The sequence below is a fragment of the Heptranchias perlo genome, chromosome 3, assembly GCF_035084215.1.
Source record: "Heptranchias perlo isolate sHepPer1 chromosome 3, sHepPer1.hap1, whole genome shotgun sequence".
Taxonomy (NCBI): domain Eukaryota; kingdom Metazoa; phylum Chordata; class Chondrichthyes; order Hexanchiformes; family Hexanchidae; genus Heptranchias; species Heptranchias perlo.
Window position 1 is genome coordinate 106931861 of NC_090327.1, and position 13776 is coordinate 106945636.

At 39.8% G+C, this 13776-nt stretch overlaps 1 protein-coding gene across 5 annotated transcripts in view; it reads left to right on the forward strand.

Moving 5' to 3' along the window:
- The window catches only part of LOC137318871 (suppressor of cytokine signaling 6), a 90308-nt gene that overhangs the window by 38837 nt on the left and 37695 nt on the right, over window positions 1–13776 (forward strand). Inside the window, exon 1 of one of the 5 annotated variants that reach the window (XM_067981449.1) lies at window positions 1196–1299. The exons of the other annotated variants lie outside the window; for them this stretch is intronic. The gene's annotated coding sequence lies outside the window, so the exon portion shown is untranslated. Of the gene's footprint in view, window positions 1–1195; window positions 1300–13776 lie in introns of those variants that run through there. 5 annotated transcript variants of the gene reach the window in all.

Sequence of the window (13776 nt, forward strand, 5' to 3'; positions counted from 1 at the left end):
TACAATGCTGTTAAGGGTATAAAAAAAGTTAATCCAGAATATGACTACCTTTAGACTGCAGGAATAGAACTCGGGGAAAGGGGTTCAAATTAGTAAAAGGTAATTTGAGGACCGATACCAGGATTTTTTTTTTTCACACAAAGAGTAATCAATATTTGGAATAAACTTCCAGACACAGTAGTGGAGGTAAAAACTTTGAACTCATTTAAGAAACAATTGGATGTGGCAATGGAGTTGATATTAGCCTCTCTTTTGGATGGATGAATTAAGAATGGCCTCCCTCATCTGGAATTATCTTATGTATAATGATTGCTGATGGATTTAAAGCTGCTGCAGAAAGTGTTGAATCCTGGAGTCACTGACTACATCAATTTTGAAGTAATATGTGTGAGCAAAGTTTCGAAATTTGCCTGCTTGCATCAGTAACTTTTGAAATAGAGGAAAGTAAGGAACTGGTGATCTTGTACAATGACCTAATAGCAGCTGCATTCCGGTTCACTTTATTGTTGACATTGTGCGTACATTTTTTTTAATAAGTTGGGCGTATGAAAAAAGTTAAAGAGCATCAGGGTTTCAGTGAGAATTTTTTTCCCTTTTGAATTTTTTTCCCTTTTAAATTTTTTGTGGCTATCCAAAATTATGTTTTTGAAATGCAAGTCTTATGTTGACCAGGCCCACTGCTGACTTTACTATATAAAGGTGGGGTAGATGTTTAAAATTGCTTGTTTCTGTATCATATGTCGTAGTTAACATGGATTTTGAGAACTGATAACAAGGGATAGCATCTCAAACTTTTTTCGATGAACTTTCTTTTTTCTTTCATCCCCTGTCCTCGTTCTCTCTTTCAAATGCCATGTCCCAGTCAAGAGGCAAAGGTGTTCTACATCAATAGAACATATATGTAACAAAATTGTCACTCAGGACAGTTGTAAATTGTGTGAAGAATATATTGTTTGACTATAAGTTGCAGTATGTAGCATTTAAACTTCCAATATCAATAAATTCTGGAAAATCTCATGACTACAGCATGTGAGTCAGCTTGTAGGGGAACTGAAACTGTGGTGACTCTGACCATACAATTGAGATGCTTTTATTTGCCATCTGTGGTACATTCTGGAACTCTGACCCAAGTAGAAAAGTAGACTGGTAAGATCAATTGTGGAGTTAAAATTGCAGCATAACATGACTGCTTCTTTGGTTCTGATGAAGTGATGTAGCTGCACACTTGGTAGCTCACTTTTGTTATAACAGTCGGCTTGCTTGTGGAGGGTTCTAGAGTGCAGCTGACAGTGTTAACAGGTAAAAGACTGAAGTAAATTATATTTACTCTTGTACCCTGATGATTCACCTGTGAGTCTGAGGTCTGCGATGGCTGATTTTTAGACCTTTCATCTTCCATTGTTCAGCAACCAGGTTGTATGAAGCATTAAATCGGTCATTTTTTGCTTTTTTAAAAAAAATGTCATGGATATCTTCATTAGCATTGAAGATGTTTTGTGAAGATGACAAAATTATTCATAACGTGTTACAATATATGGTGTCAAATTTTGTTGTAATTTTTCTTTATTTAAGTTATTGAAGATTTGAAAGTGTTTGTTCTAATGAATCTGAATCAGTGCCAACTTTCATAAGTAACTTGTGACATTCGAGTGATTGGTTTTCCTTTACAAGTGCTTGAATTGTTTGATATTTTCAATCGAAGTATTAGTTTTGTGTAGGGGAATCTGCTGTCATTATCAAAGGATAATCGCATAACTTAACAGATTGAATATAGAAAAGTAAAGACTGGAAATGACTACAGTACTGTATATGGTGTATTTAGGCACTATGTGTGACAGCATGAGGTGATGAGTATATGAAACACCATAAGATGACTATGTTCAATTTTTCCTGCAAGTTTCAATTTGAGGTGATAACTTGGACTTTGGATGGCGGACAGACACTGCATTGAGAATTTACTGTATTTCTATTTGCAATACACATAGGTTAACACAATGCAAAGGGAAAGGTTTGTGGGGCCCAATGGCATTTTCCTATCCCTAAGCCTTTTTATGTTTATTGTAAGAATTAACTGCCTAGACCCTAAGCTCTGGAATTCCCTCCCTAAACCTCTCTGCCTCTCCCTCTCTCTCCTCCTTTAAGGCACTCCTTAAAACCTACTTCTTTCCCTGTCCGAATAGCTCCTTAAGTGGCTCGGTGTCAAATTTTGTTTGATAATACTCCTGTGAAGTTCCTTGGCACGTTTTACTAGGTTAAAAGCACTATATAAATGCAAGTTGTTGTTGTTGTATTATAGTGCACCAAGTGCTACCAACTCGCTACATACCATGTGGTATATCAACTAAAGAAAATTGTTAAAACTCACCCTAAGGGGGAAAAAACATCAGTTTTTTTTGACCTGAGCATGTGAATATTTCCTTCCAGTTTTCTTAAAGGAAGTTCGAGTTAGCAAAAGCAGATGTTACATCAACATCAAAACAGAATTTGAACATTTCTGATGCCTCCAATGTTCCTCAACAGTAGTTTTACTCAGTGCGTGGTTAATTAATGGTCTGTTTTGTTGCTGAAATAATTTCTAGTTTTAGCCTCAATCACAAAGTCTGCTATTAATTAATTCAAATTCAGATCTTTTTGGGGTATTTTGTTAATGCAGCAATATGCATCCATACTACCATCAATGTCCCTCTTCCCCTTGCTATTGGGCATTTGAAAGCAGCCCAGGATGGCATGCCTTATCTCCCCAAGTGAGCAATTGCCTGGACTTTAACTTAGTACCTCATACAGTACAATGGTTGAGATGGGTAACTTAGTGCAGTGGCAGACCCTCCACCGAAACTCACATCTCACCTCTGTGGTGCTGTATATTAGAGCTCTAATACACTGACTGGACTGCTGTATTCAACCTGTTCTTGACTAATTGGTATTGGATTTACAATTTTTTTTAGATGTTTTGCATTTGCTGGTTAATACTCCCTACTCCTTCAAAGATAATCATTTAATTCCCAATCAAAACTTTCTGATGCTGTAATAAAGACTAGCTATCTCTGCACCATCATTACAGCTTCTCAGTGAGGCACTTGGTGTCTATCTTAGGATTACCATAGCCTTTAAAATATCGCACAAGATGCAAATTTTATTTTCGTCATATCAGCTTCTGTGACATCATGAAAGATAGCAAGTTGTTTAATGCTTCTGATCTGCACACTGAAACTTAAAAGTATTTTCCAATCTGCGCAAATATCTTGCCAAACAATTAAACTCTGATTAACCTGAGACACTGTTGACTTAACAATTGGATATTCTGGCCCCAAAGGGACACAGTTCCATCTCAGTACCAAAACAATACATTATACCTTTCATAATATGTCCTATGATTGTAAAACAACATACTCAGCTTACCATGAGTAGCACTAAGGGTGTGGGTGTCAATTCCACTGATCCTAATTGGCTTCTGGAAAATTTGAGCTAATTAATAACATCTACATCACTGTCTTTGGGCCCACCTCTTTCAATCTTCTTTCTAAATCCTTTCAGCACTCATGAATACCCCCTCCACCCTTCCAAGAGCATAATTTCTGACCCACTGGACATTGCCACAGGAACTCCGAGATAAATGTATACATACACAGTTTGGGTTCCACCGGGATCATTTGGCTCCTGGCTTCGTCGCAGCCTTGATACAGACGTGGATGTAAGAGGAGAGGTGAGAGTAGCTGCCCTCAACATCAAGGCTGAATATGGCACAAATTAACCCGAGCAAAATTAAGGTCAGTGGGGAGAAAAACACCAGTGGCTGGAGTCCTAACTGACACAGGAAGATGGTCATGGTTGTCAGAGGCCACTTGTCGCAGCCCCAGGACATTATTGCAGAATTCTTCAGGGCAGCATCCTCAGCCCAACCATTTTCTGCTGTTTCATCAATGACCTACTCTCTCTTGTGAATTGAAGAGTGGGACTGTTTGCTGACGATTTTATGTTGTTCTGCTCCATTCACAACTCTTCCAATAATGGAGCAGCCCATGCTATATTACAGCAGCATCTTGGGCTGTTAAGTGACAGGTAACATTTGTGCCATGTAAGTGGCAGGCAATGGCCATCTCCAACAACAAAAAGGCCAGCCACCTACCCTGACCTTCAGTGACAACACCATCGTTGGGTCACCACTGACCAGAAGCTTAACTGGACCAGCCATATCAACTCCATGGCTACAGGAGCAAAACAGAGGTCTATGACGATTGGCTCATTTTTAGACTCCTCAATAACTCTCCAACTTCTACAAGGCTCAAGTCAGGAGCTGCACCCATCCATGTGAGTGGTAACAGCGCTCAAGAAGCCAGGACAGAGCAGTCGACTTGATTGGCACCCCTGCCACTAAACTCCACATCCATCCCCTCTGCACGCTATGGCTGCAGTATGTACTATCTAGCAACTCATCAAGCTTACTATGACAGTACATTCTAGCCTCGTGACCTCTGTCACTGAGTAGAAAAAGAGCAGTAAGATCTTGGGAATATCATCACCTCCAAATTCCCATCCAGGCCATGTACCATCATGACTTGGGCACACACAAGCATTCCTTCAGCGCCACTAGGACAAATTCCTGGAATTCCCTACGTGATGTCATTGTGAGAGTACCAACAGCACAATAACTGCAGTGGTTCAATGAGAAGGCCCACCTATCTTCTCAAGGGAACTAGAAATGAGCAATACATGCAGCTTTGCCAGTAGCACCTACATCCCGAGACAAAATTAAAGAGGTGGTATCTTGTTTAATGATCAGAGTCTTACAATGATCATTCTCTCTGTTCTTTATAGGACAAACACATGCTTAAAATTTAGTGTGTGTAATCCAAAAAGAGTAGGAACTTTTATCTGACTGTGGAAGTATTTGGGATGCAACATTTGAACACATAACCTAACCGGCTGAAAAGAGGGAAACATTACCCCATTCCTTAGCTTACACAGTCGTGAGTTTTCTGCTTTGATTGTGCTTGTAATGGTTCTTTTTGGCTAAACTGTCACTAAAGGATAATGTCACACAATTCCTATAAACACAGAAACAGAATTTACCTCCGAAACCTCAAGGTTGAAGAAACAAAATGTTCTTTTCAAACTTGAACAGGATGCATTGATGACAAGTGCTGTAGCTATACCCAGTATTATGGATGCACTGTTGTAGTAGGGTGCCTCAGATTTCTCATTGTTACTATAAAAACAAACACATGAGAATGAATAGGTCATCATCCAAACAATGATGGTGAGGGGATCCACTGGACAATGCTTTTTCTAATGTTTGGCACCATACAGGGGCTTAGACAGTAGTGTGATTTCCATAAACCTTTATATATCGATATCTATCTATATATCTATATATAGATAGATATATATAGAAATAGAATATCTCTTTATTCTGGAAGTATGGATTTTTTTGTGCTTCTTATTTTGAAGACTTTTCTAACTTCATAATCAATGGTTTCAACTTTTGGTCATTCGCATTTTCTGACTGCCATGTATCAGTTATGTTAGCTGAGAACTGTGTGCCTTCAGTCAATTCAAGCACTTGCTTTCAGTGCTGCAGGTCCTACTGTGGATTCTTCCCAGTGACTGATAGTGATGAAAAGTATTTTTGTTGCCTGACAGCCCGTGATTTTCAAAATGATGCAGACTTCATTAATATCAGTGTTAAAAATGGAGTATCATTAGGGTTGTTTAATAAGGATCGAACATGACCTCATTGTTAGAGGCACAATGCATACGGACAGCCAGAGAATTCTCGGACATCTCCAGCTCACAATCTGGGGGCTTCTGTAGTCACTGAGTTGCTTACCAGCCATGGAGTGTTACTCAGTTAAGCAGAGTCTTCATAAATGATTAACAGAGTTGACAGGGACTAGGTTGATTCCATTGTGTTGGTTATTAGAATTATGTGATTCAAACCAGTGTTGCCAATGTCTCTTACCAGAGTCATGACTCGACTACAGCCAGCAATGACGTTTCTTGATGCTACATCAACAAATAGAAATATAAATAAAGATACCTATTTGAGGTGTTCTAAAATAAAGCTTTCACTCTCATGCCCTCAGTTGTAGGTCGACTAGTCTTGTATGTGGCAACACTCGCGTAGTCTCAAGTCATAGTTGGAAAGTATGATTTGGTGTGTGCAGCAGCACTGGTTGCTGCAGATTTCAGTTGTCTTTTGCTCATCCTATTAAGCATCAGCAGTTAGTAGTCCACCAACATATTGAGTTAGTTGAGGCTGGTAGATTATGAACCCCAATTCTCAAGAGAGGGGCACTTTGTTATACTGGGAAAATGCATTGTTAAAATTATTAGTTCCCTTGAAAGGAAGCATTGTTTTATTGATCATCTGCCATGGTTTTTTATATAGATGGAATTAAGGACATCTGGAAATTTAGACATTTGTCTTGTATTCAAATTAATTATTAAGTAAATCCATTATGAAAAACCCTTGACTAAATAGTGTGTGTCATTATGTTCCTTGAATGGTCAGGAACCAAAAGGAAAAATCTATAGGACGTTCTACTTTTTATATGACCAAGTGGAGCATGTTTCATTGGGAGAGTATTTGTGAAACAGTGATCATAATATCATTAGGCTTAGGGTAGTTATGGAAAAGGACAAAGAACAATCAAAGGTGAAGAATTGTAAACAATTTTACAACACCAAGTTATAGTCCAGCAATTTTATTTTAAATTCACAAGCTTTCGGAGACTTCCTCCTTCCTCAGGTAAATGTTCAGGAGCTCCTTGAAGCCTACGCATTTATACATATAGAACAATACATGGTGTTTACAGACTGCCCCTGCAACTGCCCGTTGCCAAGGCAATCACCGTGTTCAGACAGAGAGGTGTCACCTGCAGAACCCCCGAATACACATTCAACAAAAAAACAAACAGGGAAAAAAAAACAGAGAAAAAAAACAGAGAGAGGCAGAAACATCCGGAAGGCAGAGAAAGCCAGCAAATGACCCATTATATTAAAGGTGAAGAAGGCTAATTTCAGTGAGTTGAAAGGGGATCAGGCCCGGTTGAATTGAAACAAAGATTAGCAGGTAAAACAGTAAATGAGCAATGGGAGGCCTTCAAGGAGGAGATAGTTCGGGTACAGACTAGACACATTCCTATGTGCGGGAAAAGCAGGACATCCAAAGCTAGAGCTCCCTGCATGATGAAAGAAATTGGCATTAAAATGAAACAGAAAAAGGAGGTTTATGATGAATGTCAGGTTCATAATACAGTAGAGAAACATGCTGAATATGGAAAGTGCAGAGGAGAACTGAAAAAGGAAATAAGAGGAGCAAAGAGAGTGTATGAGAATAGATTAATGGGTCACATAAAAAGGAACACTAAAGCATTTTAGAAACATATAAAGAGTAAAAAGATAGTCAAAGGAAGGGTGGGACCAAAAAGGAAAGATACTAAAGAAGAGGATGCTGCCAGTGTCACAATAAGGAGGAAGGGTAGAGAAATTGGATAGGATAGAAATAGATAAAGAGGAGGTACTTCAATGGCTGTCAGTGCTCAAAGTAGAAAAGTCACCTAGTCCAGATGGGATGAATCCTAGGATGCTGAAGGAAGTAAGGGTGGAAATGGTGAAGGCTTTGGCCACAATCTTCCAATCCTCCTTGGATGTGGGAGTGGTGCCAGAGAACTGGAGGATTGCAAATGTTACACCCCTGTTCAAAAAAGGGGAGAGACACAAACCAGGAAACGACACGCCAGTTAGCCTAATGTCGGTGATGCGGAAACTTAGAGACCATAATCCGGGATAAAATTAATTGTCACTTGGAAGAACATGGGTTAATAAATGACAGCCAACATGGATTTGTTAAAGGCAAATTGTGTCTGACAAACTTGATTGAGTTCTCCAATGAAACAACAGGGAGGGTTCATGAAGATACTGCAGTTGGTGCTCTCTGTATGGACGTTCAGAAGGTGTTTGATAAAGTGCCACGTAATAGACTTGTTATCAAAGTTGAAGCCCGTGGGATTAAAGGGGCAGTGGCAGCGTAGGTAAGAAATTGGCTAAGAGACCGAAAGTAGTGGTGAACAATTGTTTATCGGACTGGCAGGAAGTATACAGTGGTGTCCCCCAGGGGTCGGTATTAGGACCACTGCTTTTTTTGATATATATTAATGGCGTGGACTTGGGTATAGGGGGCATGATTTCAAAATTTGCAGATTACACACAGCTTGGAAATGTATTAAACTCTAGGACTATTTAGACAGACTGGTGAAATGAGGAACCACATCTCAGATTAAATTTAATGCAGAGAAGTGTGAAGTGATGCATTTTGGAAGGAAAAATGAGGGAAGGCAATTTAAACTAAATGGTACAATTTTAAAGGGGGTGCAGGAACAGAGAGACCTGGGGGTTTCTGTACACAAGCCTTTGAAGGTAGCAGGACAAGTTGTTTTAAAAACAAACATACGGGATCCTTCGCTTTATAAATAGAGGAGTACAAACGCAAGGAGGTTATCCCTCAGCTGGAGTATTGTATCCAATTCTGGGCACCACACTTTAGGAAGGATGTCAAGGCCTTGGAGAGGGTGCAGAGGAGATTTACCAGAATTGTACCAGGGATGAGGGATGTCAGGCCTATGGATAGACTAGAGAAGCTGGAATTGTTCTCCTTCAAGCAGAGAAGGATAAGGGGAGATTTAGTAGAGGTGTTTAAAATTATGAGGGGTTTTGGTGGAGTAGATAGGGAGAAATCGTTTCCACAGGCAGGAGGGTCAATAACCAGAGAAGACAGATTTAAGGTAATTGGCAAAAATTCCAGGGGGGAATTTTTTTGCACAGCGAGTTGTTATGATCTGGATGCACTGCCTGAAAGGGCGGTGGAAGCAAATTCAATAGTAACTTTCAAAGGGGAATTGGATATATACTTGAAAAGAAGAAATTTGCAGGGCTATGGGGAAAGAACAGGGGAGTGGGACTAATTGGATAGCTCTTTCAAAGAGCCAGCACAGACATGATGGTCCGAATGGCCGGCTGCTGTGTTGTATATTCTATGATTGTCGGTCAAAGCAGAATAATTTCTCTCTCTCTATATCTATCTATCTATCTATATCTATATATATATATATATATATATATATATATATATATAGGCTACAAAGCATCATCTATATCTGATAGTTAAAAGAAAGCAAATAACTTGCATTATGAGAACAAGCACTTGGTAATTACTGTGCTCCAAGCTGGACTTGTGATTAACTTCTAGAGAGCCCTACATTATTTTTTTCTGCCCTGGTATGATCCATTTTTGTGAGGATCTTCGAAAAAACAAATGAATGCTGATTGAACTACCATGGGTATGGTCTTCATTCTTTTAAATGCAAAGAAAGAAAGACTTGAATTTATAGAGCACCTTTCACGATCTCAGGATGTCACAAAGCTCTTTTCAGCCAACGAAGTACTTTTGAAATATAATCACTGTTGTAATGTAGGAAACGTGGCAGACAATTTGCGCACAGCAAGATCCCACAAACAGCAATGTGATAATGACCAGATAATCTGTTTTAATGATGTTGGTTGAGGTATAAATATCGGCCAGGACACTGGGGAAACCTCTCCCCCCACCCCCCCAGCTCTTCTTCGAAATAGTGCCATGGGAACTTTTATGTGAACCTAAGAGGACAGACGGTGCCTCAATTTAACATTTCATCGGAAAGACGGCACCTTCGGCAGTGCAGCACTTTGGAGTGTCAGCCTAGATTTTCTGCTCAAGTTTCCGGAGTGGGACTTGAACCCATAACCTTCTGACTCCAAGGCTGACACCAATGTTCTTCATCCTTCTCTTGCAAAGCTTCTTTGCTGTCTGATCTGGTGCAATCTGGGGGCTTTTCTGGATGTAACTTCTGTTTATTGATCTACTTTCTGTCCTGTCCCCTCATGTCAAAACAACTGAAGTAAATTTTCAGCATGAGGCTTTGGGGAAGAATCATTTGACTGTCCTGATTCCTGTCGGTACCTTAAAGGTACAGTATCCCAGCAATTTCTCCCCCATTCATTTTAATGTGAAAATTCAAGTACATTCAAAGAATATGGCAGAGCGTATCTATGGTAGATAATCTATTTTTTAAAAAAATAGTCTTTTATTTTCTAGCAAGGCAAAATGGAACAACTTTCAGTCTAATTTTTCTTAAATGGAGAGCTAGATAAATATACAAAATTTGTAAGTTTGTCTTCCATTGTATTTTAAATGTTGGATGAAGGTACACCTTTTCTAAAGGTCAAATGTGTAATTGCAAAGTATGCAGATTTTAAAAAAGGAAGTCAATAAGCTGTTCTTATTTAATTTCAAATTTGGGAACCAGAAGGCGGGGAGGAAGAAGTTATTGGTCAGCCAAGACTTGGTGGTGACAGTGAAGACTGACTAGAATGGACATTAATATTTTAACAAATGTTTCTGCTCATTTGTATGAAAATGCACCGTTCCTCAAATAGCTACATAACTGCTCAATCCATAGCAGGTGCGTTTGATGAAACCCACAGCACCACCAATAAAACTATTACAAATCACAGTAACTAGCAGAATATATAAGTGGCTGAGTGTACTAGCAGTAACTTCCCTTTTTTGATGAACATCTTCAGAACTATGTCATGCCTCAGTACTTAAGTCTTTTCCTGGCATCTGTGCAGTGACATCTTTCTTCCTCATGAGATGAAGGACAGCATTCTGAGTGGCAGAAAGGGAGGATATTTTTGTAATTTTTTTCATTCCAAGTGACATATAAGTTGGTCCTGGGAATAGGATCATATTTTGTAATTTGGGCACACAAGGGCTCGATTTAACGCCCCCCCACCCCCCCCGCCTCCACATCATTGCTGCCGGGATCGGGTGGGAGCCAGCGTTCATAAATTTAAAGAAGGCCCGGGAGTTATAATGGCCTGCTCGCTTCAGCCTCTGTACGACGCAGGTTAAAATTGGGGCTACACTATCTGCACTGTGCACTCCCCAGTCAAGTAGGCCTCCTGCTTTTCTTGTGCTGGTAGTGCATCTTAACCCGACCAGAAACTTGCTTACAACTGCCCATACTCATTTCACATGAGGATCTTGGAGCTAATGGAAAGAATGTCACTTTGGCCTGAATTTTTACAAAACAAATCACATTATCAAATTCAAAACTTGCTATTGTCGGAAACATTGCATAACAATTTAGTTCCTGAATTCTGCATTTTATCGGCATTTGAAGAATGCTGCAGCATGGGGGGATAAAGAAACAAAAGTTTGATTTTTTTTTAATTAAGAACTTATTTCTTTACAAAATAAGATCACAAGAAAGGCTTTATAATATTTTTATAAGTATTGCATTTCATCTGTATTTGGTGGAAAACACTACTGTCTACCAATATTACTTCAAAAAAGGGCAAAACTGTCTCCAGTAAAATATACACGAATTATGAAATCTCTACAAATCTGTATTCGCAGAAGCATAACTGAACCAGCTATATCAACACTTTGATGCTGGGCGCTCTGCAATGAGTGGCTTGCCTCCTGACGCCCTCAAAAGTCTCTCCGTCATCTACAAGACTCTGATCAGGAGTGTGATAGAATACTGACTACTTGCCTGGATGGGTGCAGCTACAACTACACTCGAAGCTCAACACCATCCAGACAGAGTGATCTACTTGATCAGCTCCCTTGTCACTGGACTAAATACCCACCCCTTATTTAATCATTACCCTCCCAGGCCCATGACCTCAACTACTGAGAAGCACAAGATAGCATCATCTTCAAGTTCCCCTCCAAGGCACACACGATCCTAACTTGGACCTATATCGCCATTCCTTTATTGTTGCTGGATCAGAATCCTGGAATTCCCACTTAGCACTATCAGCCTAAGGAATGTAGTGGTCCAAGAAGAAGGCCCACTGCCACCTTCTCGGGGTACCTAATGATGGGTAATAAATGTGGCTCTGGCAGCACTGCGCATGTCCTGAGAGCAAATAGAAGCAAACTGAATTCAAACACAGGTCCGTGAAATAACCCACTGCATCAGCCAGCCACAATTTTATATTTTTTAAAATCTACTTTTGCATCTGATGTAGGAACCATGCTACTTATTTTATTAAAATGTTCCTCTGGCCTCTTGTTATCGAGGGGAGGGAGAGAGGAAAGGAAAGATTGCACTGGTAGGCTAGTTTGCATAATTGTTTAGCTAATTTCAGCCCTCAGGTCCTGTATTGTGTATATCTGCTTCAGAGAATAATTTGGAACTTTCCAAATTGCACTGTTGGTCTTTTGAAATAGACAGTGGGTGAACGACTTTCCTCTTTTTTTTTCCCCTCACGCTCCACTGTCTCGCTGATGTACAGTCCCATGGGTACTACATCTATTGGTTCCTCAACCAGGTGGCTCGTTTGTGAGCTGTGCTTGAACCTGTTCTCATCTGATGTCCGCCTGTATTTTCCAGCAAGGCTCTCTGGATGATGATGAGCAGAAACTTGACCACCTTTTCCTCTTAGCTCGCCCATGGGCTCTCAAGCCACTGTAGTACCTCAACTGCTACCCTGGCTGAGACCAGCTAAATAACTAGAGACTGTGAATCAAACCTGGACAAGGTGATACCTTTATCCAGTAAGCCACAGGAAACCTAGTTCTGCTGTTTTAAAGTAGATCCCTGGATCTACTTTAAATATGGATATTTAAATGTGGATATTTAAATATGGATATTTAAATGTGGATATTTGTAAAACACTAACAGTTCATAAGACCATGTACTTCAAGGTATTGAAACTACATTTTTTTGCTGAAATTGATGAATTCCCTGATTGGCTCAGATTCAACCTACAATGCAGTAAGTGCCACAGCCAATTCAGATCAGGATGGTAATATATTTAGTAATAAATGTGATTATATGAACAGGAATTCTGCCAGAGTTAGGAGATTTGTTTATGTTTGGTCAAGTTGTAAAGTCTGATCTCTGATTTGCTAAAGGAAACAGTGTATGCAGGATTTTCAGTGTTTGAGCGTTATGCTCATGAGGAATCAATTCTAAGCTGTGCCATTAATAATTTAGGTCAGAGGTTTAAAGCAGCGTATTTTGCTTCATCTGTTAGTTTTTTACCTTGAGTTCAAGGTCGTATAGGATATGAAGTTTCTAACTTTTAAGCCAAATAGAGCATTTTGGGAAATTGTGTCCTGCCATATCTTAGTGACGAGAGTTTTTACTAGATCTCCACTGATTCTGCTCTTGAACTGGCTGTTGGTGATTCTCACTATTTTATTTCTTCCTGATCCCCATGGAGAAGTGACTTGTTCACTTGATTTCTCCCTCAGAAGGCTTGATTGTATTGTAGATTTAGGTCGAGGATTAATCACTGGGAAAACGCCACCATTAAGAATTGCTCTGAGGATGTTATCTGCTTTCTTCAGAGAGAAGCCAGTTTGGTAATACTGACTTGGGCTGAGATGCGCGTATCACTTTTTAAACAAAAGCTACTTGAAGCAGTTGGGAGGTGGAAATCTCGTGTGATTCAGCCTCATGCTACTTTTTTTAATGACCACATACTGTATATAGCAGTGTTCTGAAATATATTAGGTTTGTTCATGTGCCCCATTCCACAAGGAACTAGCCAGTGAAAGTTCGGCTTTATCATAGAATCATAGAAGTTACAACATGGAAACAGGCCTTTCAGCCCAACATGTCCATGTCGCCCAGTTTATACCACTAAGCTAGTCCCAGTTGCCTGCACTTGGCCCATACCCCTCTATACCCATCTTACCCATGTAACTGTCCAAATGCT